The sequence below is a fragment of the Mustela putorius genome, unplaced genomic scaffold (assembly GCF_011764305.1).
Source record: "Mustela putorius furo isolate JIRA1106 unplaced genomic scaffold, ASM1176430v1.1 tig00003853_pilon_pilon_pilon, whole genome shotgun sequence".
NCBI classification, from domain to species: domain Eukaryota; kingdom Metazoa; phylum Chordata; class Mammalia; order Carnivora; family Mustelidae; genus Mustela; species Mustela putorius.
The window spans coordinates 6,169,521-6,183,116 of record NW_025422005.1 but is presented as its reverse complement, the minus strand read 5'-3'; the positions used below and the strand labels follow the sequence as shown (position 1 = coordinate 6,183,116).

The window sequence follows — 13,596 nt, the reverse complement described above, 5'->3', positions numbered from 1 at the left end:
GCTCGATCCCAGGTCCCCGGGATCATGACCTGAGCCGAAGGCAGAGGCTTTAACCCACTGAGCCACCAAGGTGCCCCAAGATTTCATTCTTTTTGATGGCTGAGTAATATTCCATTGTATATATAGACCACATCTTCTTTATCCATTCATCAGTCGATGGACATTTGGGCTCTCTCCATTGTTTGGCTCTGGTTGATAATGCTGCTGTAAACATTGGGGTCCATGCATCCCTTCAAATCTGTATTTTTTTTTTTTATCTTTGGGTAAATACCCTTTGGCACAATTAATGGTTCATAGAGTAGTTCTATTTTTAACTTTTTGAGGAACCTCCATACTGCTCTCCAGAGGGGCTGCCCCAGCTTGCCCTCCCACCAACAGTGCACGAGGGTTCCCCTTTCTCCACATCCTTGCCAACATCTGTTCTTTCATGTGCTGTTAATTTTAGTCATTCTAAATAGGTGTGAGATGATATCTCGTCATGGTTTTGGTTTGCATTTCCCTGATGATGAGTGATGTTGAGCATCTTTTCATGTTTCTGTTGGCCATCTGGATGTCTTTTTCAGAAAAGTGTCTATTCATGTCTTCTGCCTATTTCTTAACTGGATTATTTGGATTTTGGGGGTTGAGTTTGATACATTCTTTAGCCATTTTGGATCCTAACCCTTTATCAGACATGTCATTTGCAAGTATTTTCTCCCATTCTGTAGGCTGCCTTCTAGTTTTGTTGATTGTTTCCTTCGTGGTGCAGAAACTTTTTATCTTGATGAATTCCTAATAGTTCATTTTTGCTTTTGTTTCCCTTGCTTCCCGCAAGGGAAAACTAATAAGAAGTGGTTATAACCAAAGTCAAAGAGGTTTCTGCCTGTGTTTTCCTCTAGGATTTTGACAGTTTCCTCTCTCACATTTAGGTCTTTCATCCATTTTGAATTTATTTTTGTGCATGGTATAAGAAAGTGGTCCAGTTTCATTCTTCTGCATGTTGCTGTCCGTTTTCCCAATACCATTTGTTGAAGACTGTCTTTTCCCACTGGACATTCTTTCCTGCTTTTTTGAAGATTAGTTGACCGTATAGTTGCAGGTCCAATTCTTGGTTCTCTATTCTGTTCCATTGCTCTATGTGTCTCTTTTTGTGCCAGTTCCGTACTGTCTTGATGATCACAACTTTGTAATAGAGCCTGAAATCCAGAATCCTGATGCTTCCAGTTTTTCTTTTCTTTTTCAGGGTTGCTTTGGCTGTTCTGGGTCTTTATACAAATTTTAGGATTGTTTGTTTTAGCACTATGGAAAATGCTAGTATTCAGTAGGGATTACAGTAGCTGCACAGGCAGCTTAGTTTGTTATAGACATTTTAAGGATGTTCTTCCAGTCCACGAGCACGGATTTCCATGTCTTTGTGTCCTCTTCAATTTCTTTCATAAGCGTCTTATAGTTTTGTTTTGTTTTTTTTTAAAGATTTTATTTATTTATTTGACAGACAGAGATCACAAGCAGGCAGAGAGGCAGGCAGAGAGAGAGGAAGGGAAGCAGGCTCCCTGCTGAGCAGAGAGTCCGATGCGGGGCTTGATCACAGGACCCTGGGATCATGACCTGAGCCGAAGGCAGAGTCCCCAATGCACTGAGCCCCCCAGGCGCCCCGTCCTATAGTTTTCAGAGTACAGATCTTTTATCTCTTCAAGTTTGTTCATAAGTGTCTCATTGTTTTTGGCTGTAAATGGGATTGACCCCTTGATTTCTTTTTCTGCTGCTTCCTTATTGGTGTATAGAAATGCAACAGATTTCTGCACATTGATTTTATATCCTGCAACTTTGCTGAATTCATGTATTCTAGCAATTTTTTGGTGGAGACGTCTGGGCTTTCTGCATACAGTGTCATGCCATCCGCAAATAGTGGAAGTTTGACTTCTTTCCTTGCTGATTTGGTTACCTTATATTTCTTTCTGTTGTCTGACTGCTGAGGCTAAGACTTCCAGTACTGTGTGAAATAGAAATGGGGAGCGTGGACATTCCGGTCTCATCCCTGACTGTAAGGGAAGGGCTCTCAGTTTTTCCCTGTTGAGGAGGGTATTAGCTTGGGTCTTTTGCATATTTTTGTATATTTTGTCAAATGCTTTTTCTTCATCTGTTGAGGATCATCTGGTTCTTATCCTTTCTTTTATTAATGTGATGTATCATGTTGATTGATTTGTGAATTTTTTAAAGATTTTATTTATTTATTTGAGAGGGAGTGAGAGACTGTGAGAGAGAGAGCATGAGAAGGGGGAGGGTCAGAGAGAGAACCAGGTTCCCTGCGGAGCAGGGAGCCTGATGCCAGGACTCGATTCCGAGATTTCAGAATCACGATCGAGCTGAAGGCAGTTGCTTAACCAACTGAGCCACCCAGGCGTCCCTGATTTGCGAATATTGAAACTCTGTAGCCCAGGAAGAAATCCCACTTGATCGTGGTGAATTATTCTTTTAATGTACTATTGAATTCTCAATTATTGAGAATTTCTGCCTTCATGTTCTTCAGCGAGACTGACTTGCAATTCTCTTTTTTAGTGTGAGATCCCCCACTCTTAAGGCAGGTTTCTCTCTGCCCAGCCTTTAACCTGGATGGATGTCACTCACAGATCTGGACAGGTCCCCGAAGCTCCTCTGGGCCACCACCACCTTCCTGCCACGGGGTCTGGTTTTCTGGAGGTCAGTGCAAGAGCAGAAAAATTCCCGCATCATTGTGAAATGCAAGAGGAAGCCTAACTAAGGTTGGTGGTAAAAATTGTGGTAAAAATCTTCGGATTCCTCTCCAAGCCTGGCAGGGGAAGGAGTGTGGGGTGCAAAGCTGTGACTCGTTCCCAGCACCACCGTTCTGCCCCCAGATCGGGCATTTTGAAAGTGCTTGTTCTCATGGTTCAGAACTGCTCACAGTTATAATTGGGCGTGGCTGTGGTTTCTTGCCCATCTCTTTCTTCATGCACCCCCCAAGGCCCAGGACATCCTCTGCCCTCCCGACCTACCCCCTGCGCCCCCACGCAGGCACGGGGTCAGCCCATCACAGGTGCACACTCAGAAGCTGATGGCTGCCGAAGAAACATCTGTGCTTGCTGAGACGTGTGCTGTAGGATTGGGAAGGTTTCCTGAATGAATTTCCACATCTCCTGGATGAAGAGGGCGCCTCTTTTTCCAGGAATTGGAACATCCAAGAGCCATGTTGCCAGAAGCCACTTTCTCTTCAGTGTCTAAAATTTAAGTGCTGGGAACTTAAAACTCCTCGGTAGAGATGACTTCCAGTTTTCTTGTATCCCTCCCGGCTCCCTGGACCAGCGGTCTTGACTCTGTAGGGAGAGGTTTTGGGCCTGGGGCTCCAGAGGGCCCCTGTTAGGACAAATGAACTGAAGACAGAATCAGGGCTCTGAACCGAGCCCCAGGTCTTTGAAGTATCTTGTGTTAATGCAGCAGAAGCTCACCTGGTAGCTGAACCGAAAGCCCTTCGGTAGAAGAGAATGTCTGTTCAAATCTAAGTACGTTCACTCTGACCTTGGGTTGCAGCTTTGCAGGAAGGTCTGATGTGGTAAAAGCCTGCTTACTTGTGTGCTGTGTACTTTGCGGAACACAGATTTCAGCCACTGACTCATTATTCACCCTTGTTCTGGCATCGCCTCTCTGACTGGAAAAATTGTCCCTGAAGTCCAGGCTTCCCCTCCTTGACTGGGAAGACTGTCCCCAAAGTCTGAGCCTCCTCTCCCTGACTGGGAAGGTTGTCCCTGAAGTCTAGGCCTGCCCTCTCTAACTGGGAACATTGTCCCCGAGGTCCAAGCCTCCTCACTCTGACTAGGAAGATTGTCCCCGAAGTCCAGGCCTGCCCCCTCTGACTGGGAAGACTGTCTCCAAAGTCTAAGCCTCCACTCTCTGACTCTCTGACTAGGAAGATTGTTCCTGAAGTCCAGACCTCTCCTCTCTGACGGGGAAGATTGTCCTCTCTGTCTGAGGACCCCAGACTCCAGAGGAGGAAGAAGGAGGCCCTCCTGGCTACCATAACTGCCAACTCAGCTCTGGTGTCCAGGGAGCAGCCTCCACAGGTAGCCACGGCATCACCCAGGTCACTCACTGCCTAGATTGAGAACATGGGGTTCAGCATGGAGATCAGGGACAGGGGCTGCTTAGCAGTAGAAGACACATCTGGTCTTGCTTTTCTGAGCCATCTTTTCCTTTGGTTTATTTTCTGAGCCTGAGGGTAGGCTGGATCCAAGAATTAGGAGTTCCCTCATCTCCCTCCATTAGTGCTTTTGACCTCTGCTGGGGTTCAGCGCGTGCCCCATCCCTGAGAAACACACAGGCACCAGGCTGACTTGACCTTGACAGCGGTGCCAAGGACCAGCCTGAGGCCAGTGGGTGCTGGTGAGCTCGTTCCCGCCTCTCACAGCCCATTTTTGGGAGGGTTAGCCCATCCCAAATGCTGTTCTGAGCTCAGACACCAAGCGCGCCACTATTGCTTAATTCCCACGTCGCTGTCTTTACCTTGGGGACCCTGCTTCTGTTTTCAGTATTTGGGGGGTGCCCTGCCTCTTCCAGCCAGCCCGGGTGTTATTCAGGCTCCTGCTTGCCCCCATGCTGACTTGAGGACGGCCAGTGTGGAAAGTGCCGTTGGGCCGATCCTGGGCCCGCGGGGTCAGAAGCTGCAGCACGAAACCAGAAAACCCGCTTCTCCGGAGCCCGCAGGTGGTTCTTGGACGCAGGGCTCCAATCTGACAGAGCCACTTAACCTTTGAGATAAGACTGGACGTAGCAGAGGCGTATTTTCCACGCTGAAAGGCCATAATTAAAGTCTAGTCTGGCTTGGTTTTTAGGCAAGGCATCACGGGTTCATCTGTCTGGGGGCAGAAGACTAAGGTAACAAGAGACTGCCACCAGCTCCCACTGGACATTTAGAAGCCAAGGAAGGGGGCGCTGTGTGCTCTGCGTCTTGCTGAGTGTAGGGGAAGCCCAGTGAGGGGACAGCAGGTGGGCAGGGTCTGCCCACCTGGGAGCTGCTTTCGTCCACTGCAGCTTGCCTGGAACCCATTTCTGGGACCTCCTGGCCTGGGGCAGGGGGCTCAGTGACCCTCCCAGGAGCGCCCCTGTGTGTCCCTGCCCCCACACAGAAGAGGAACTATCGGTGGTCCACAGCCAAAGCAGCTGGTGGCCAGATGTTCTAGCAGCCACCATGATGGGCTCCTCGAGTCAGCTTGGCTGGACTGCGGGACCCAGTCATTCCACCGAACACCGAGCGAGGCGCTCCTTTGGGCCCATGCCGGGGGCGTCTACGATTAGTTGACTTTAAAGCTTCACCTCGATGACGTGGGGGGGCCTCATCCAAGCAGTTGGAGGGCCTTCAGAACAAAGCTGGGGCTTTCCTGAGGAGGAAGAGACCGCACCTGTGGACTGCACTGTCAGCTCCTGCCTGAGAGCGGCCGGCCAGGCTGCCAGGCGGCCCTCGCCAGCCCCAGTCATGTGAGCCAGTTCCTTGAAATAAATCTCTTCATCTCAATCTCCTTCTGCTTCCGCTTTCCCAGTAGGATTCTGACTGCTCGGCTCCCTCAGGGGCGCCCAGGATGGGGGAACGGCGGGGCTCGCTGTGTTCGTTCTCTTGCTCCCCGTTGGTTCCCATAGCCGTGCGGATTGACGACCACTGTCCCTTCCTAACTGTTTCTCTTCCAGGCAAAAGCTGACTTGGTCTTTTTTATTTTTTCCTCCGGGTCGGTGAGTCGCAGGCCAGCCCGGCTGGGATCTGTCGCCGGTCCCCGCTCTCTCCACGGCCACGTTCCTTCCTATCCGCAGGTCGGCGGGAGCGAGCGGTGGAACAGGCCTGCACCCGGGTCGTCGGCGGGGCCAGCTGTGAGTGTTTCTTTGGCAGTGTCTTAGCTGGTTGTTGTGAGTAATAGTGAAGGAAGCAATCAGCAAGTATACTGCCCTAGAAGTGCTGCACACTGTTGGGCCCCGAGGGAGGCGGCGGCGAGAGGCGACGGAGCCAGGGGAGACACCGGAGCCTGGATGTTGGAGGCTCTACCCCGCCGTGTTGGCTGGTAAGGGCTTCGGGGGGGGGGGGCAGCGAGCTCTAGGGCCCTTGAAGCGGTCTGCTCGTGGATGTTGAGGGGAACAAAGCTCCCCCCAACCCTGGGCTGGGGTATTGGGTGTCTCGGGCCAGGAGAGGTTTGCACACTGGAATAATAAAAACCAATATTTAAAAGTAAAAAAATTAAATTAAAAAACCTCAACATTTACAGAGCACTTTGTGCAAAGCCCTGTCCTAAGCGTTGGAAATGGTGTCTTTCAGGAGCTAGGGTCTGTTGTTACTTACAGAGAAGAAAACAGACATAGGAAGTGCCAAAAGTCACAAGGGATGTGACAGAAATGAGGGACAGGATTTGACCCCAAGCAGTCTGGCTTGAGAATCCATGTCCTTGGAGACGGGCCTCAGGGGCATTCCTGCCCTGTGGACCTGTTTTGCAGACGGGCTTGTCCATAAACACACGTACGCTGCTTCTCTCCCCCCACAAGGCAAGCTGTGCAGGCAGTCCTTAGCTTTGTCGTTAGCTTTGGCGAACGTGCCTGGGCGGGCATTAGGACGTGGGTCTGCCTTGGGAAGGGTTTTCCTTTTCCGCCCTCCCAGGCCCAGGATGTTGGCGGGAATGAGAAGTTGCTGGTGTGTCTGCCCCAGCGGCTGGGGAGAAAGGTGCCTCCATGGGAGCTCAGCAAAAGACAGTTTAATCCTCTGGGTCCGCCCAGCCTCACCCGCAGATGCCAACTTTGGGTCCAGTGAGCTGTGCGGCCAGCTGGTGTGCCATGGCAACAGGAAGTGGACCCAAGCCACCAGAGGTTGGAGAGCCAAGACACACTGGCTCCTTGGGGGTGTCTTGGACCACAAGGCTCATCCATGACCTCCGGCGAACCTGGAGAACCCATGAGGGGGTGGGGCTCCTGGTACCTTTGATGCAGGCGCTGTGACCCCCCCCCACCTTCCCCGTGCCCCCACTGCTCCTCCGCCAGCCACGGCCCGCGGCCCTCCCCTTCTCATGCCCGTCTGCCTGGACTCCGTCTTTTTTGGTTCTGTCTTGCCGACCTCGGTACTTCCTAGCGCCAAGTGGGGCAAGATGGGCCTGTTTCCATTTGGACCACTTATATTTAAGTCGGAAGACCCCTTAGAAAGGTTTTCTGAGTCTAACCTTGGCCTTGAGACACCCCTTCTGGTCCAAGCCAGTCCTCTCTCTCTCAAAGCTGGAAGCACAGTGGGCAGCCGGGCTCCCTCCAGCCAGCGGATTCCTGCGGGAGTTGTTCCGTGTCTCCTCCGGTGCTCAGAGGGCTCCAGAGACGGCCCTTTTGTGGCACACATCGGCCTGGCCGCGCCCCGTGCCCACTTGGCCCACATTCCGCTCTGCCCCCCAGGCCCGTGGAGCCGGGCGTGGGCCGAAGTGAGGCGGCCGGAATGCCCGGAATGCGGGCCGCTGCGACCGCCGGACACTCACGTCCCTTGCGGGAGATCTGACCAGCGCAGGGCTGGGGACGGCGCTGAGCCGAAGTCTTTACATTCTTCCCAGTTTCAGGCCAAGCGAAGGACGCCTGCACTTCTCCCCACCGCCCGCTGACTCATGGTCTCCAACTTTTGAATTAAAGGGGCCACACTCTGGGACTGTGATCTAACTGGCCTGTCGGGTCCCGGTCAAATTATTTGCGAGTAACCTCCTTTTGCATCTAGCGTGGCTTTCCATTAGGCCGACACAGAAACCAGAAAAACACTGATTCTCGGATACGCTTCCCCTGCAGAAGTTGCCGGATAAAAAGTAAGGACACCCACAGCCGGCTTCGCTTCTTTTCTGGTCTTTGTAGGAAACCCACGTCTTTGTGGCAATTTATTTCTGAGTCTTCAGACCAGAGAGGCAGGATCTGCTCCAACATCTTTGTATCTGACAGTGGTAGGGAAATGGACTTGGATACGGGTCTAGCCCTTTGTCTTTCTAGAAGGAACTGTGGAGACATAGAGCAATGCTGACTCTATGGGAGTGAGTTTAGAGTGGACTAGAACAAAGAAGGGCTACTCTCTCTCACACTCGTGCACACAGGCACATGCACACTGGCCATGGCCGTGGGGGCGCCCACGTGATCAGTCAGTATCTCTGGTGGCATCCCTGTGTCCTGGACCCTTGGCCTTCCCTGAGCCTCCCTTTGCTGTCCCCTAACGGCAGGGTCAGCTTGGTGGGTGTGTCACCCGTGTGCTTAGCTGGGCCTGTGTGTGGACTGTCACCAAATTGAAATTTGTGGTAGTTTTGGGGCAAGGGTTCCGTGTTTTCAATTGCCCATGAATTGTGTCACTGTTTCTGACGGTCAGCCTTCCATAGACCTTCAACCTGTGGGTCACAAGGACTCTGTGGTCCTGCATCAAACTTGTGACCCAGTTTGGGATCAGGCCTTGGTGCCCACTTGCCAGGAGGTCCGGGCCCAGAGCAGGTGCTCCAGCAAAAGATGGTGACTGACTCACCCTCTAGGTCAGGCTGAGCAGAGCTGAGTGGGACCAGCATCCTCCCTGGGCTGAACCCAGGGCCCTGGGGGGGATACACACAAGTAGGGAACTCAGGTCCTGTGCACCGGGCTGTGTCTGGCGGTGATCAGAAACTGGTGCATCAGAATTTGGGGAAGGATTTTATCAGTTTGGTGAACTGTATCTATTTGGGGATTTTATTAATTTGCTAAGGCTGCCCTAGCAAAGAATCACTGACAAGGTAGCTTGAAAAACAAAAAAATTTTTTTCTCTCCGTTCTGGGGGTTAAGTCCAAGATCAAGGTGTCAGCAGGGTTGGCTCCTTCAGAGGCCTTTCTTGGCCTTGGAGATGGCCATCCCCACCCCGTGTCTTCACATGGGCTCCCCTTTGTATCCATCTGTGTCCGAATTTCCCCTTTTTATAAGGACACCAGTCCTACCAGATTAGGACCATCCTAATGACCTCATTTTAACTTAATCACCTCTTTAGAGACTCTGTCTCCTAATGAGGTCACACCCTGAGGTTCCAGGGGCTAGTCGTTCAACATACGAATGGGGGAGGGGAGACACAGTTCAACCTGTCTCAGGGACTTTTTCTAGGCACTTCAAAATCTCATATTTTTTCATCGCTCCGCAATCTCTTTCCAGTCTGAAAAGGTGAGAAATCGTTGACTCCCGGGCCTGTGCTCCAACACAGGAGGAAACAACATAAGACTCAGTGGCCCCAGAGTGTGGCTGTGGGTGGTTGGTTGCTCAGGGGTGTGAGGCGTGGGTTACTTAACGCGGCCTTCCAGAGAGACACCGGAAGAGTGATGGGGCGGAGGATGGGAGCCAGCTATCCCCCGAGTCCTGCGGGGCCTGAGAGAGAGGAAATGAGTGGAGCAGGATTCTGGTCAGAGCTGGGAGAAGACCACTATGCTGGGGGTGGGGTGGGGGTGGTTGGAGTGGTGGGGGGGATCGGAGGCTGAGGTCAGGAAAGCAGGAAGTGCGGTCACCTGGGGTGTCCCAGGAGGCAGGGCCAGGCTTCTAATGGTGGCTCCCAAGTGGCCCTCCAGCTTTGGGAGCCCTAAGACTCTGGGTCAGGCCTGGGCATCTGTACACTTAGGAAGCGCCCCATGCGAGGTGATAATTATTGAAGCTGGTTCATGGCTTTCTGGGGGTTCGTATACTTTCGTACTAGTTAGAAATTTCCCATAATTAAAGTGTTTTGTTTTTTAAGAGAGGGAGGGGCATCTGGCTGGCTTTTTCGTAGAGCACGGGACTCTTGATCTCAGGCTGGTAAGTTTGAGCCCCCCCACATTGGGTGTAGAATTACTTAAAATCCTAAAAAGAGAGAAGGGGGGAGGGAAACTCCCAGATGCTTCTGCTGCCAGCCCTGGTTAGGACAAAGGTGGGAGGGAGGAAGCCTTGAACTTGCGCCTGGGCTTCCCCTGACCTGGGGGGAAACAGCGCCTCCTGGTGGTGAGAGGTGGCACTACTCACAGCAGCATCACGACTGGCGATCAGGGTCCAGGACAGCCTGTGTCCCACGGGGAAGCCAGGCAAACCCTCACGGTAGGCTCTTATGCCACGGACCCCGTGCCCATCTAATGATGCCTGTGGACACAAAAGATAAAGGCGAAAAATAAAATACATGGAATTTCAAAGCGGAACAATTACAATGCACTGTAATAATCAAAACAGTTGATAAAGCCAATTTTGTTGTAGGGTAGATACGTGCCCCTTGCCAGCATTTTTTTTTTAAGATTTTATTTATTTATCTGGCAGAGAGAGATCACAAGTGAGCAGAGAGCCCAATGCGGGGCTAGATTCCAGGACTCTGAGATCATGACCTGAGCTGAGGGCAGAGGCTTAACCCACTGAGCCACCCAGGTGCCCCTACCAGCATATTTTTTTAAAGCTTTTATTTATTTGTCAGGGAGAGAGAGCACACACAAGCAGGGGAGTGCACGACATAGACCAGTCGTTGGCCTTATCAAGCACTTATTCTGCAGAGACACAGGTGATCTCATGTTCCTATTGAACATATTAGGTAATATAAAACAATGTTTCTTGTAGAATTGTTATATAATTCTTCACAGAAAACGTTTTCTCTTAATCCCGTTTGCTTTAAAGCTGAGCTTTCAACCTAGTGAAGCCCAGGGTCCCACTTTATAGAGCAAAAGGAATTTTCTATCTTCTGAAAGATTCTGAAGGGCTCCTGGAATGGAGGGGTGTTCATGCCTTTTATCTGCTCACCAAACTCATTAAGAGTCGCTGCTTATTCACAGAAGCACTGTTCACAATGGCCAAAAGGTGGAAATGACCCAGGTGTCCATCAACAGATGAATGGAGAAGCAAAATATTTGTACAATGCAGTATTATTTGGTCATAAAAGGAAACACAGCACTGTGCACAGGCTACAATGTGGATAGACCTTGGAGACATTATGGTAAGAGGAAAGAGGCAACATCCAAAAACGCTCTCTGTCCTCAGATTCGGTTGGTGTGAAATGTCCAGAAAAGACAAATCCAGGGAAACAAAAAGTAGATTAGTGGCTGCCAGAGCTGGGGAGGGGAGGCAGAGTTTCTGTTTGGGGTGATGAAAACGTTTTTGAAGTTGGGGCAATGCCTACATAATCTTGTGAATGTCATCGATGCCACTGATTTGGGTATTTAAAAAATAGTTAAATGGCAATTTGGGGGGTGATTTATATTTTACCACAATAAAAAAAACAAAAGACACTGTTTAAAGACATCTTTCCGGTTTCCCCGAATCATCGCCTCACCCCCAGTCATGCAGCGTCGCAGGTTCCCATACTCCGTCCCTGGTGCTCTCAAGTCTTGTGGTTTAAATGCTGCCTTTCTTCTGACTGCCTCCAATTTCTATCTCCAGACAGGACCCCCCCTAGGACTCTGACCGCCCACCACTTGGCTGGTCCAACAGTAATGTAATGTGTCCAGAACTGACCTCCTGCTGTTGCCTCCCCATACACCTACTCCCTCCAGGGAAAGGCAACTCTGTCCTTTAATCTTAGAAGTCTAGAATCTTCCTTGACTCCTCCTGGGCTCACGCTCACATCTGAGCCTCTGGTAAATCCTGTCATCTCTGCATCCTGAACATATCTATGACCTCAGCCTCCACTGTTGCTTACCTAGATCGTGCAGGGGCCCCTACGCCAGGCTTTATTTCTTACACGTAGCTCGAAGCACACCTCTGCTCAGCCCTCCAGTGGCTCCTGTGTCCCTCAGTGTGCGAAAGCTAAAGCCCTCACATTGACCGAGGGCCTTGTGTGTTCACCCTGCCTCTGTCTTCCTCTCCCTCTCCATGGCTGCACCAGCCACAATGGCTCCTTGCTGTTTCCTGAACACAGGACCTTTGCATGTGCTCTTTCCTCTGCCTAAGATTCTCTATCCCTGGGTGTCTCAATTCTTGTTCTCTCACTTCAGGAACGTGTCAGATGCCATTAGAATCCCCTCTGCTGGACACCTGTGGAAGTACCGCCATCATCCTCTGGCCCAAGCGCACCTGGCCCTATTACCTGGCTTTACGCCTCTCCCACACTTACCACGGTTGGACACATTGCATATTTGTTGATTGTTTATCATCTCTGTCGGCCGGAAGGTAAACTCCTGGAAAGTAAGGACTTGGTTTCCCTCCATGTCATAACTTCAGATAATGAGCAGCCGTTCAGTCGGTATGTGTGGGATGAATAAATGACCGGATCCCTTGATTCACTGAAATTGTACAATATTCTTCAAACACTACTTATAAGCACGAATGAATTACTTGACATATGTATAATAATTCCACATTATGAAATAAAACTCTGGGCTGAAGACCCTCAGGCCTATATTCCTTGCACTGGTTGGTTTTTTTGTTTGTTTGTTTTAAAAAAGATTTTTAAAGATCTTTTTCAGCAGTCGCTAAACCCCATGTGGGACTCGAATTCACAACCCCAAGATCGAGAGTCAACACACTCCGTGGACTGAGCCAGCCCTGCGCCCTGTCTTGGTTGTTCATGGGGGTTAAGGCAGGCCCCGGGGTTCCTTCTGTCTTCCTTCTCCACTTTCCTGGAGGCCACGGTCCTGGCCTGCCTGTCCGTGCTGTGTGGCCAGCCTGGGAACCTCAGCATTCCAGAAAAGAAGGGCGAGTGGGAGGCCACATGCCATGTTTTAAGGCCCACGCTTAGAAGCAGCCCATTGCTGCCACTCACCTTCCGCGGCTGAGGCCTAGTCACCTGACCACACTTAGCTGCCAGGGGCTCCAGGAAAAGTGGTCTCTGGCTGGGGGGTTGTGCATCCCACTGCTACTGCTTGGCCAAGGAAGTAGCTGCTATTGGCTCCATTTTAGAGATGAAGAAACTGAGTCTCAGAGAAGTTAAATCACTTACTCCGGTTGGTGCCACTAGCAAACGTTGGCCTTCTGGCCCCGAGCCCAGCCAGGGCTCTGTCTCTACCTCCAAAATAGCCGCTGGTTCACAGCAACCCTGTGAATTCTCTGCCCCTATTTTCTGGATGCGGCACTGGAAGCTTGGCAAGGTGAAGTGGCCCCTGTGAGGTCACGTGAGGCGTCCTCCTGTCCCTGTGCATAACAAATGACACACTTGGTGGCTCCTGCAACCACACCAGCTTATTACCTCACAGTGTCTGTAGGTCGGAGGTCGCCGTGACTCCACTGGGTCTTGTGCTCTGGCTGTGGCGCTCCCGGCGGGGCGCTGGCCAGCTCTGTCTTCGGCTCCCTGGGTGCAGGTCGCTGCGGGTTCGGGGCCCCGTTGTTTCCCAGCAGCCCCTGCCCTGCCTTCCCCGGCTCACAGGCCCACTCACGACCCTGCGGCGGGCGGCGGGATCCCTGCGTCACATCCCCCTCGTAGGACTCCCCCACTCTTCCCGTTTCTCTGACTTCCTCTTGTGCTACAAGCAAAGAAAAACCTGCTTCTTCTGAAGGGCTCCCCTAGCTGGCCCAGGCCAACCTGAATAACCCTCGCATCTTGAGTTGCACTGACGTAGGACCTGACTCAGCTCAGGCTGCTATGACAAAAACACCCCAGATGGGGCGGCTTAATAGACAGACATTGATGTCAGGTGGTTCTGGAGGCTGTAAGTCCCAGACCAGGGAGCTGGCAGACTC

The 13,596-nt window shown here is 51.4% G+C and overlaps 2 long non-coding RNA genes across 5 annotated transcripts; one reads left to right on the top strand and one right to left on the bottom strand.

The window, feature by feature from the left end:
• The first annotated feature begins 8 nt into the window (after positions 1 to 8).
• LOC123387293 lies at positions 9 to 12,330 on the top strand. Of its 3 annotated transcripts, none has more exons than XR_006601650.1 (3): positions 9 to 70; positions 2,610 to 7,793; positions 11,362 to 12,330. It is a non-coding gene; the product is annotated as an uncharacterized LOC123387293 (long non-coding RNA). The 3 variants fall into 3 exon arrangements; XR_006601649.1 differs by having other exon boundaries at positions 13 to 70; positions 2,539 to 7,793; XR_006601648.1 differs by lacking the exon at positions 9 to 70 and having other exon boundaries at positions 2,241 to 7,793.
• Positions 8,735 to 13,470, bottom strand: LOC123387294. Of its 2 annotated transcripts, XR_006601652.1 has the most exons (4): positions 13,106 to 13,470; positions 12,035 to 12,203; positions 9,970 to 10,083; positions 8,735 to 9,345 (listed from the first exon to the last, which is right to left on the bottom strand). It is a non-coding gene; the product is annotated as an uncharacterized LOC123387294 (long non-coding RNA). The 2 variants fall into 2 exon arrangements; XR_006601651.1 differs by having other exon boundaries at positions 8,735 to 10,083.
• Between the last annotated feature and the right edge of the window lie 126 nt (positions 13,471 to 13,596).